The 12,544-nt window shown below is 51.3% G+C and overlaps 1 long non-coding RNA gene across 1 annotated transcript; it reads right to left on the bottom strand.

The window, feature by feature from the left end:
* Window positions 1-686: 686 nt before the first annotated feature.
* On the bottom strand, window positions 687-9,484 carry LOC115637267. The gene is made up of 3 exons (XR_003997220.1): window positions 9,398-9,484; window positions 5,430-5,525; window positions 687-3,264 (listed from the first exon to the last, which is right to left on the bottom strand). It is a non-coding gene; the product is annotated as an uncharacterized LOC115637267 (long non-coding RNA).
* Between the last annotated feature and the right edge of the window lie 3,060 nt (window positions 9,485-12,544).

The raw sequence follows: 12,544 nt of genomic DNA, 5'->3' as shown, positions 1-12,544 counted from the left end.
CCCTCTCAGACACAGCAGTGCTGCTCCCCACCGCGCTGCTGGGCCAGGCTTTGCTGCAGAATGGCTGCTGCCTGCTCGCCCCTCCTACCGAGCTAACCATTGCCTGTGAAGTGTGCTGGGCAGACACTAAGGAGGTCCCTGTTCCCTTGCTCCTGGCTGTGCAGGCAGAGTCCAGTGAAGGCTGCTCCATGGGATGTGACCCTCCCTGGCTCCCATGGGAGCCCCTTTGCGAGGAGGTTGGTGGCTGCGCTAGGTTCGCCCTGAGTGGTGAGGGTCCTGGCTGTCCCTGTGCTTACCTGTGCTGAAGTGCCACCCGCCTGGTATGGATTCCACTGTCAGGCTTCCCACTGCACTGTGCATCCCAGCCCCTGCCACCCTCTCCATGGTTCAACACCCCTCGAAGGCACTGGGGTTTAGGATCCCTGCCAGTTCGTGGCTTGGAGGCATTTGAAATGGCCCCTGGTGTGGCAAGACTGGGCTGTGGGCAGTAGCTAGGGGTTAGCTGTTGTTATCGCTGATAGGGAAAATAACCCCCCCTCCGTATTTAACCGGGGCTTTGGCTATCAAGATTTTACAGGCCCAGGCCCTTGGCTGAACTAATTTAACTTCCTTAAAACTTGTTTTTCTGCTCTCAGACCACAAAGACATATTGTCTGGGATAGGGAACTGGTCTTGGGACAAAGGGCCCCCTGGGTGCCATTTCAGCTTTGGGTGATTATAGTGTGGCAACAATCTGCTTGCTCAAGGTAACCGCAAGTAGGGGTAACAGAACAGTCAGGCCCACATGACTGCCAAAGAACAATAACAGGATAAAATGTATAAAATAACTCGCTAAAGTTGCAATATATATACCATATAAGAAAAATTATCAATTATGTTTTGCAGTGTTAGCAACATAATTACCAAATAAGGATATATCGCTGTGTGATGTTTTGTGGTTTTAGTCTTTATAAGCTTGGTAAAATTGTAAGTAAAGAGCAGAGCAGCCTACCCATTTCATGGGGAACCGCTGTGTCTCCCTGTGTGCACACTTGTACTTTGATATATCAGTAAAGGAGCTTTAGGCTGTCTGATCAAAAATCGATAGGGTGGTGGTCTTTTGCCCCAACATCTTGAACCTCAGAACAACGTGAATGGAATCAGCCTCCCTCAGAGCCGGATCCAGAGCCTGGCTCAGGAAACCCTGCTTCAAGCCAGGCAGGGCAAGCTCAGGCCCCTCTGCTGCATGCAGGCCTGGGCCACCATGGGCTCTGTGAAATCCCAGGGCACACACACACACCAGGCCTGCTATGTGCTTGGCATGCAGGGAGTGCCAGGCTGGATCATACGAGGGAGTCATCCTGGCCAGGATCTTCCCTCTAACAGCAGTCAGATGCCTCTGCAGGCAGTGCAGAACCCTGAGCTGAAAGCAGCCCCTGATGGAGAGCGTATGTCATGCCAGACTATCCGTCATGCCCTCTGCCTTGGCCATCACTTTTCTCCCTGGTCTCTGACATTCCCCACCAATTATCCATGGAGCAGCTTTTCTCTCGGTTGCTGAATCAGCATCAGCAAGATACTGAGACAGGATGCAGCCCAAGGAGCTGAGTTGTTTCTGCCACGCTGCCTACCTCTGGTGGGCTCAGGGACTCCCTGGTGCCTCTGTGCCCCGGGGGCCTGCAGCCACCCAGCAAAGCCAAGGCCAATGACATGCGATTTCTTGTGAGTGCATTGTCCCCATGCCCCGCAGAGCCCCAGCAGGGAGGTCAGGCTCTGTAAGAGGCAGGGAAGTGTGAAAGCCACAGCCATGAACAGGGCTAGCAGCAGAGGGAGAAGTGGTGACTAGACACTTTGCTAAAGGCCCCTTGCTCATTTTGGCAGCTTTGAGAGCAGGTGTGTTGCTATTTGTGCAGACAGTGTGCCAGTCCCTGCAGCTGCTCCTTGCCTACCTCTAGCTCCCTCCTTCCCTTTCCTGTCCATTTATGACCTTGAGAGCCAGTCTATGCAAGTATAGGAGAAAGGCACTGAAGGAGACAAGGGGACAGGACTGCTGCTCTCTGCGTTACAGCTAGAGATTCAGGCCTGATTAAATTCAGAGGATGGGGGTACAGTGGGGCTCCAAGCCCAGGTACAGATAATTCATATCCCTCTTCCTCTCCCTGACTCCAGCCCTCAGCAGAGAATTAATTGTTTATTATTTAAACTGGAAACCTCCATTATTATCTGGAGCAGAATTCAAGGGTCATTCCATGTCCTGGCTACAAAAGCAGCTTGTAAGAGCATAGAGGTCCTAGGCTCCTTTAAGAGGGAGCAGGGTTCAGTGCACCTGTGACTGATTACCTGCTACCCAGCTGGGTTGAAGGGAAGGCACTTGGGCCCTATGCTGGGGCAGCAGGAGAGGAGAAAAGTGCTCACTGCCTTCCCATAGCCCAGGGGGCTGTCAGAGGAAGCTGTAGAGAACAAAGAGGCCCTGAATAACCAGTGGATGACTGGTAAGCAGAGCAGGGGAAGGATGTTTACATGTAGACCTCAGCCCATAGAGGTGAGCAAAAGAATTACACAAATGCTTAAATGAAGGAAGCAGCTGAGATCCCAGCAATGCAGGCCCCAGGAGAGGAGGGTTGTGCGCCCCCCTGAACTGAAGGGTAGAAGCTGGGGGCTAGAGATTTTCTTTCAACTTTTTTCACACTGAATGAAGTAGAAATCGTCGAATAGGGGGATTTTCTTGTTGTCTTTGCACTGTGTGGAGTTCTTAAGTGGCCCTGCAAGTAGGGAACCTGTGTCAGGGTGCTGCAGAGCCCTCCTTATTTGGCTAGGGGTTCCTTGGTCAGTGGGATCTGATCCATGGCCCCTCTGGGTCTGGCACTGGAAGAGTTCCCAAAATTGCACAACTCCTCAGTCCCAGCTATATCTGTAACTTGCATGTCTAGAGCACCTTTCATCTGCCAGGGTCCCAAATGACACAGATCTGGGGCTTACTTCACCTGCCAGTGAAATGCAGCTGCCCCCAGGGCAGAACATGGCAGCTAGAATGACAACCCCTCCCATACCACAGATTGGGACAGGAGGAGAAGGGAATGCTGTATCTGGGTGACGCTGCAGGGGAAGTTTAATTAGGCTGAGGGTAATTATCTGAGCTGGGATTGGTCTAGGACAGCAGGTTCTGGGAAATCTCCTGGTTTCATGTACGGCTGAGGGCTGAAGTTCTACATCTCTTCCCATGGGTGGGGCCTCTAGCACCAGCCTGAGGCATTGGATGGCCTGGAGCATGGTTGGGTTCTGCCCCTGGGGGAAGATCACAAACAATCCGCTCAGTCAGGCTTCCATCAGCACCTGGGTTTCCCTTAGCAAGCTCCCATCAAGCCCCATTTAGCTTAGATGAACAGGGAATGCCATGCTGCCCTATGTGCAACCCGCTTGTGGCTCGCAGAGCACATTTTGGAACCCCGCTTCCCCCACCACAGGGCAGAGAGGCTGCATTTAGCTTTCCCTCCACCCTGCTGCTAGTGTGGGCAGGCTCCAGCACAACAGAACAAGGTCTGTGATAGTTTGCAGTGTGTGTGAATGGGGATGACTGACCCGCTGACGTGCAGGGTTTGTGGCTGATCAGTCTGGTCATGCCTGGTTTGCATACACCTTTCCAGACTGCACAGTATGGTTACAGGATGGGTTCAATGTGTGCAGTCTGCCCATTGACCTGTCAATGTAAACATGATGCTAACCTGACTGGAAACAGCTTTCCTATTCAGTATGTCACTGGGTAAATGAAAATTGCCCTTGGAAACATTTACACCTTCCAGTCCCCATGAAAGGGGGGAAGGTGATCACATCGCTACAATACACCCATAGAAACTACACATTCCATGGTTTAAAACTGACCCTAGTCCATACTCCGTCCCCCTCGTTACTGCCCTGCCTCACACCTCTTGTTGGTACCTAGGTGCCAATAATAATAGCATTTAGCACTCTCACACCGTCCTGGCCCTTTATACTACCTCTCGCCTAGGCTAGTTTCATTCTTGTACTGCAGCCAAAGCCGAGGTATCTGAGTACCTGCCTGATGGATTCCATTCACTGATTCCAAGGCCAGAAGTGACCATTGGGATCATCTGGTCTGACCCCCTGAATCGCACAGTGGCCCCAGAATCATTCTCAGAGCAGAGCTTGTAGAGAAACATCCAATCTGGATTTCAAAACCGTCAGTCAGTGATGGAGAATCCACCGCGAGCCTGGGTCAATTGTTCCAGCGGTTAATCACCCCATGTGCCTTACTTCCTGTCTGCCTTTGTCCAGCTTCAACTTCCAGCCACAGGATCTCACCCCTTAACTTTCTCTTTGTTAAGATACATGGACTGAGCTCTTTGAGTCTATCACTATGAGGCATCTTTTCGAATCCCTTAATCCAGCGGCTTTCAGCCTTTCCAGGCTACTGTGCCCCTTTCCGGAGTCTGATTTGTCTTGCCTACCCCAAGTTTTACCTCACTTAAAAACTCCTTGCTTACAAAATCAGACCTAAGAAAACAAAAGCGACACAACCCACTAGTACTGAACAGTGGCTGCCTTTCTCATTTTAACCATATAACTATAAATCAGTTGGAATATAAACATTGTACTTGCATTCAGTGTATAGTATCTAGAGCCGTATAAAAAACTCATTGTCTGTATGACATTTGAGTTTGTATTGATTTCGCTAGGGCTGTTGTAAAACTGGGCAAATATCTCAAAGCGTTGATGTGCCCCCTGGAAGACTGTGGTGTCCCCCGAGAGGTACATGTACCCCTGGTTAAGAGCCACTGCTTTAATCATTCTTGTGGCTCTGCTCTGATCCTCCAATTTATCACCACCCTTATTGAACTGTGGACACCAGAGCTGGACACAGGATTCCAGCAGCAGTCGCACCAGGGCCAAACACAGAGGTGAAAAATCCTCTCTGCTCCTACTGGAGATTCCCCTGTTTATGCAGCCCACAGAGGCGGCTCCCGGCCCCAGCACGCCAAGCGCGTGCTTGGGGCGGCATGCTGCGGGGGGCGCTCTGCCAGTCGCCGGGAGGGCGGCAGGCAGGCAGGCAGCCTTCGGCGGCATGCCTGCGGAGGGTCCACTGGTCCCGCGGCTTTGGTGGAGCCACGGGACCAGCGGACCCTCTGCAGGCACGCCGGCAGGAGGTCCATCGGAGCAGCGGGACCAGAAACCGGCAGAGCGCCCCCTGCGGCATGCCGCTGTGGTTGGGGCGGTGAAATGTCTAGAGCCGCCCCTGCAGCCCAGAATCGCATTTCACAGCATCACACTAGTAGCTCACATTCAGCTGATATCCACCACAGCCCCAAATTTTTTTCAGTCACTCTTTCCCAGGCCCCCATCCAGTTGGTATGGCCTACATTCTTTGTTCCTAGATGTACACATTTACATTGAGCTGTAGTTAAAATGCATATTGTTCGTTGCACCCAGCTTACCACGTGATATAGACTGGTCTGAATCAGTGATCCATTGTCCTCTTCTTTCTTTACCACTCCCCCAACTTCTGTGTCCTCTGCAAACTTTCAGTGATGCTAAATAGGAAACAGAAAGCAGGAATAAATGGTCAATTTTCATTACCACCTGCATCATAATGGATTTTAATGGCAGTTCCCATCCTGCTAGGAAGGAGAATTTTGTACAGGGGCTCAGAAATTGGTTCTTGGCCCTGTCACGGAGTCACCGGGCGATGCTCTGGAACTGCTCCCCACCAAGCCAGTCAGGACTTTGGGGAGCCTCCTCTCCCTTGGAGCAGACTTGTTCAGGGCAAGAAGCTCACACAGCTTCACCTCCTCGGTCTCTCCTTGGAGCATTCAGCATCCTCTGCCCCTCCGTGTGCTTCCCACAGCGAGTCCACCCCAGCGGGGTCCTGGGGAAGCCACCGGGTTCTGCACCCCCACTTTGCAGTCAGACGTGACTCTCAGCCAGCCAGTAACACAGAGGTTTATTCGATGACAGGAACAGGGTCTAAAACAGAGCTTGTAGATACAGCGAACCGGACCCCTCGGCTGGGTCCATTCTGGGGGGCAGTGAGCCAGACCCCCAGGTCTGCCCTCCACCCTTGACCCCAGCCAGCTCCAGACTAACCACCCCTCCCAGCCCCTTTCCCGGGCCTGGAGGTCACCTGATCCCTTTGTCTCCAACACCTTCAGTTGGCACCTTTGCAGAGGAGGGGCCCAGGCCCTCAGTTGCTAGGAGACAGAGGGTCAGGCATTTAGGTGCACTGGCCCTTTGCTCTGCCAGATACTTAAGAACTGCCATGGGGACACTGAGGCACCAACACAGTATTTAGAGAAAACATTAAGAACATTCCCAATTCATCACAGGCCCTATGCTATTTAACATCTTTATCGGCGGCCTGGAAGATTTATTAACAATCTGGAAAAGAGGTTAAGTTAGGGTGACCAGATGTCACGATTTTATAGCGATAGTCCCGATATTTGGGGCTTTTATTTATATGGACTCCTATTACCGCCCCCCCCCCCGCCATCCAGATTTTTCACCCTTGCTATTTGGTCACCCTAGGTTAAGCAGAGAGGTGGCAACATTTGCAGATGACACCATTATGAGCTACTGAACAGCTCTATGGAGCTCTAAGGCTTGTGTCTCTCACCACCGGATGTTGGTCCAATAAAAGATGTTACCTCCCCACCCCCTTGTCATGTTAATGCCCTGGACCCTCGCCTCTGCAGCAACACTGCAAACAAAATTCTTTAGCTTAGACAAGACCAGAAGAGATTTTAAGAACTCTGGAAGAACCTAACCAAAATAGATGAATTGTGGCAACACGCTGTCATAAAAAAATGGGTGGTGTTAAATGCAAAGTGGTGCATGTTTGGAGGGAATAATCTGAATTACTCCTACATCTAATTAACAGTATCAGCTCAGGAAAGGGATGGGGCATGAGGTGAACATATTGATGGAGAGCTCTGTGGTGGGGTGGGGGGAAGGTTAGGGTACACCAAGAACAGGGGGCAGAATCTAATGCTGCTCTGTAAATCAAAGTGACAACCCATCTCAAGAAGGCTACAGTGGAATTAGAGGGGTTTAGAGAAAGGTAACAGAATGATCAGGGGCCTGGAAAAACTTTCATAATGGGAGACTCAATAGACTGGGCTTGTTTACCTTAGAGGCAAATAAGAGGGAACTTGACAAAAGTCTATTTAAAATAAGGAGCAGGGTGAAGAAGGCAGCTCAGGCACTCGTGTTTATCATGTTTCAGTGCACAGGAACCAGGAGACAGTCCATGCACTCAAAGGGGGGACATGCCAAACTGACAAGTGGGAACACATTTTCACACAATGCACAACTGACCTCTGGGACTCTACCACACTCTGTTTAGGGACACCCAGAGCATGGAGTTGCCTCCCTGACCATCTTGGCTAATACTCTCTGATGGACCTATCCTCCATGAACTTATCTACTACTTTTTTTGAACCCAGTTATAGTTTTGGCCTTCACAACATCCCCTGGCAACAAGTTCCACAGGTTGACTGTGTATTGTTAGAAGTACTTCCTTTTGTTTTATACCTGCTGCCAATTACGTTCATCGGGAGACCCCTGGTTCTTGTGTTATGTGAAAGGGAAATAATGCTCCCCTGTTCACTTTCTCCACCTCATTCATGATTTTATAGACCTCCCTCATATCCCCCCTCAGTTGTCTCTCTCCTAAGCTGAATAGTACCAATTGTTTTAATCTCTCCTTTCATATGGAAGCTGTTCCATACCCCAAACAATTTTTCTTGCCCTTCTCGGTATATTTTCCAATTGTAATATGTTTTTTTAGTGCTGGGGCGACCAGAACTGCATGCAGTATTCAAGCTGTGAGAGTCACGGGGTGGCATTATGATATTTTCTGTCTTATTCCTTTCCTAATGGTTCCTAACTGGGTTAGCTTTTTTGAGCTCCGCTGCATATTGAGTGGATGTTCTCAGAGAACTGTCCATGATCTCTTTCTTGAGTGATAAAAGCTAATGGAGACCCATCGTTTGATATGTAGAGTTGGGATTATGTTTTCCAATGTGCATTACTTTGCATTTATCAACACTGAATTTCATCTGCCATTGTAAAAGCAGCAAAGAATCCTGTGGCACCTTATAGACTAACAGATGTTTTGGAGCATGAGCTTTCGTGGGTGAATACCCACTTCCTCATCTGCCATTGTGTTGCCTGTCATCCAGTTCTGTGAGATCCCTTTGTAACTGTCTGCAGTCAGCTTTGGACTTAACTATCTTGAGTAATTTTGTATCATTTCCAAATTTTGTCACCTCAGTATTTGCTTCCTTTTTTCAGATATTTTCTGATATGTTGAACAACACTGGTTCCCATACAGATCCTTGGGGGACACTCTCTCCCTTGTGAAAACTGACCATTTATTCTGACCCTTTGTTACCTGTATTTTAACCAGTTACTGATCCAGGAGAGGACCTTCCCTCTTAATGCATGACTGCTTACTTTGCTTAAGAGCCTTTGGCCTGAGGCCAAGAGCTCAGCAAAAATCAAATAAGAGATGAGGCATTTCTATGAGTACTAAGCAGGGCCGGTGCAAGAAAGTTTCGCGCCCTAGGTGAAACTTCCACCTTGTGCCCCCCACCCCTCTCAGCCCTGCGGCAGCTCCTCCCCACACTCTGAGGTGCCCCCTCCGGGGAGCTGTGCAGCGCCTCCCCACCCCAGCTCACCTCTGCTCCGTGTCCTCCCCGAGCACGCTGCCCCGCTCTAATTCTCCTTCCCTCCAAGGCTTGCGGCGCCAAACAGCTGATTGGTGCTGCAAGCCTGGGAGGCAGAAGAAGTGAAGCAGCGACCACACGCTCGAGGAACTGCTGTAAAAAAAAAAAAAAAAGAAAAAATTGGGGGCACCGCTTTTTGGCGCCCCCAAATCTTGGCGCCCTAGGCAACCACCTAGTTCGCCTTAATGGTAGCACCGGCCCTGGTACTAAGAATAGCCAGAAGCATAATAGTAAATACAAGAAACTAACCAAGAGTTTGGGAAGGGCTGTTAATCATCCTGCTTCAGAGCACGAGCCAACCGGTAACTACTGGGGGTCAGGAAGGAACTTTCCGTGGGGGCAGATATCCCATAACTGGTGCGGCTGCTGAATTCTTGCACCTTCCTCTGGAACAGCTGGCTCTGGACTCTGATGGAGACAGGACCCTGGACTAGACTGACCCTGATCTGATCCAGACAGGCAACCCCATATTCCAAAGAGTTCTAAGGGGCCAACTTCTCTGGTCCTGTGGCATTACTGCTGGAGGAGAACAGTGGGATTTGATGGCAAAGAACTTTCCTAGGACTAATAAGTGACCAATCCTTGCTCTGAGCAGGAAGGGAGGCAGCAGAAGCAGAAGGACACTGCTCTGAAGGGAGGAAAGGAAAGGGTGAGAATGGGAAAAGCTGCCAAGCACTCACCGCAGTCTGCTGCATTCGGTCCTTGTTCAGGTTTCTAGGTGCTGGGTCTGTCTCTGTGTCTCTCTCACTTGGGACTGCACGGCAAAGCATCTGATTAGAGAGTTTGTTTTCTCCCTCCCACTTCCCCCACCTCCTGCTCACTGGCTGACAGTCTTGAATTGAAAGGTCAGTTCGACAGGACCTTGCAGGAACTATATGGTGCTGATGGGAAGTTACATTTCAGCATCTCCTCTCTCCCCAGCCGGGGAGTTCTGACTTTCCCAGCAAAGTGCTCTGTGGCCCTGGCGCCCCAGTTCCATCTTCCTCCAGAGGGATTGGAATGCTGGGATGTGCCCAGCTCAGGGGGAGCAGTGGTGGGAAGGGGAGGAAAGCAGGGTGGTTACCTAGCTGGGAACTGGGGCTCACGTCTGTCCCAGGGGCTTTATTCCCCCAACCCTTCTGGTCTGCTTCTGGCACCTGTGCTACAAAGAGTATGCGGGGAGCTGAGCACTGCCTCAGGAGGATCCATAGGGATCTGCCTGCCCTGCTTAGTGCAAACCTGCTTTATTATCCAAATGGCAGTGGGACGGGAATGTGTCAGTACAGCCTGTTGGAAACCCTTCTGTGCCTCAGGGACATAGCAACTCCTTTGCAGCCTCCTCACTCATGTGCCTCGTGTGGGGAAGGCTTGGCCTGGGGGTGGGGTGAATGACAAGCATGAGTATGGGGCCAGAGAAGGTGGGGAGCAGGGGGCACAGAGGCCTGGCCTGTGGGACACAGGGGCATGGAGGCAGAGGAAGTGGGAGGTGCAAGGGGCACAAGAGGGGGACGGCTGGGTGGACATGGGGGCAGATTATAGTGTGTTATCTTTGCTAATAAATGACAAAGTGTATTGCCAGAAGCACGGGGAGGCCTTTGAATTTGGACACAGACTCGGCCTGGGCTACCACTGCCTACAGCACTTTGTGTGATGATGCTACCGTGGGACTTGAAAACATCCAGCATGTGTTGGAAACCACTGGGGTTTCCCTAGATCTGCATGAGCCCCTGGGAACCGGTAGAACAGTTGAGTCTGGATCCACTGACCCCCTCCAGAGACAAGAGGGCAAAGCTCACTCACACTGACACAGGTTGACCTTGCCCCATGCCCCCAGGAGAACGGTGCCTGCCCTGGCACTAAGTACTGCAGTACCAAGGTGAGACTCCAGACAGACCCCACTGGCACAGGGGGCGGTGGGACACTCTCCCCAGTGACAAGGGGAAGGTGGGTTGAAGATAAGATCCCGGCGCACTTAGGGGTGCAGTCTGTGCGTGGGGCTGGGGTGGGTGAAAGCCAGAGGCCAGTTCTGCTCTCACGGGCCTTTCAAAGAGGTTGAAGGCCTAGGTGTGCAAGAGCATAACTTATCCCTGCTGCCAGGACCAGGAGGGAGCACATGGATATGGGAGCAAGCCCATAATAACTGTGGGGAAAACACCTGCCTGCCACCACTGGGAATCGGGGGCCTGCAAAGAATGATCCTGGAAACTGGGAAACCAGAACCCGGAGGGCTTTAGTGCCAAGAAACTGCGAGACCTGAAGAAATTAATGGGAGAGAGGGGAAGTGGATGAGCAGGGGCTACACAACAAACGCAAGGGAGGAAGAGAAGGGGCAGATGGCCAGGCCTGTTTGTGCATCAAGGCCATGTCCATTTGGAGGCTGTTGGCTGAGTCTCCATCCTTCTCTCAGAATAACTCTAAAGCCCTTGAAATATGAGTCTCCCTCTTTCCCCTTGGCAGGTTTCCCTGTGACTAAGTGTTTGCACATGCCAGCAGGAAGGAGCCCTTGAGCTCTCTCTGCCTGCTATGCTGAGAAGGTGACACCGTCCAGTCCAGGACTGCTTGGCTTTTCCTGTAATCGGACACAACTAGACTCTGCAGAAAAGGGACCTGGCTAGGCAGCAGGCGAGAGTCTTCTAGGCCTCCACACCCCTTGGGTCACTTTTGGAAAGCTGGAAGGGGACCCAGGTTACACAAATGGGACCAAAGGCGGGAGACACCTGCTGCTGTGTGGCACCCCCAATAGCATGGACAAATGGGGTGTGAAGAGCTCACCCTCTTCTTGGAGATAATGGGGCAGGTCTGCATGTGCTGGGACAGTCCTTTTGGAATGCTCTCTGAACCTGGACAGGCTGTTTGGGTGGGTCAGCAGAACTGGCCATGGGCTTGTTCTGATCTGCACCTGTGCAAAGTGTGCACCTGGTGTGAGTGGGGGTGGGAATCTGAATGGGTAGTGTGCTACACTCACATGGGCAAGGTGCAGGGCAGAATGCCAGAGAACAGAGAGGCGGGAGAGATGTGGGGAGCCAGCGTCTCTGGATGATGAGGCCATTCCAAGAGGAAGTGGAGTTCTCCGAACCTATGGGGCCTGCTGCACTGGCCTGAATGTCTCTGGGGAGAGTTGACCAAGTTGCTAACTGTCGTGATTGGATCAGGAGTCTTGTGACAGTTGATGTTTTATTTAAAGGTTGAGTTCCTGGAGGCCTGTAATTGCAAGAGAATTTCAGCTGTCATGAAAAGGGGAGTTCCCAGCTCTCCTGGCTGCAGAGAAATGCTGGGAAATGCAACCCCCACAGGCTCAGAAACAAGAGGATAAAGACCAAAGTTATTTGTAGTTAAATCTTGTGGTTTTAATGCCAGTCTCATGGGTTTTGACCACCAGGGTTGGCAGTGCTGGATTCTGGCACTTCCTTTTTCCTGCTGGAAGGAGGAGTGTGCAGGTAGCACCAGCACAAAAATAGCGGAAACACAAAAGGAGATCAAACATTTCTAAATCCTAGGAAAGGCTCAATTCAGGAGTGGTGGTGGGGAAGGGTCAGGAGGGGGATCCTAGTCCACACAAACTGGTTCTGCCATGCCCAGGCACTCACCACAGCTGCTGTCTCTTCGCACTCCACACACCGGCCTCTGGACAGGTTCCTTTTCTCACTTCAGAAAGCTGCTAGATACCAAACACCCACATTCAGACCTCAGTGTAGGCCCCCCCTGCTCCAAGGCTGTGACACCCCCCATCCTCTTGGGATGACATTTCTGCCTCTCTTCCCCCATCCTCCCTTTCTATGTCTTTGCTCTTCTGAACAGCTGGTCTCCCTGCACATGTTCTCAGGTTAATTCAGTTTCTATTTTAACAC

This window comes from Gopherus evgoodei, chromosome 19 (assembly GCF_007399415.2).
Source record: "Gopherus evgoodei ecotype Sinaloan lineage chromosome 19, rGopEvg1_v1.p, whole genome shotgun sequence".
NCBI lineage: Eukaryota > Metazoa > Chordata > Testudines > Testudinidae > Gopherus > Gopherus evgoodei.
This window is presented reverse-complemented; position numbering and strand designations above follow the sequence as displayed.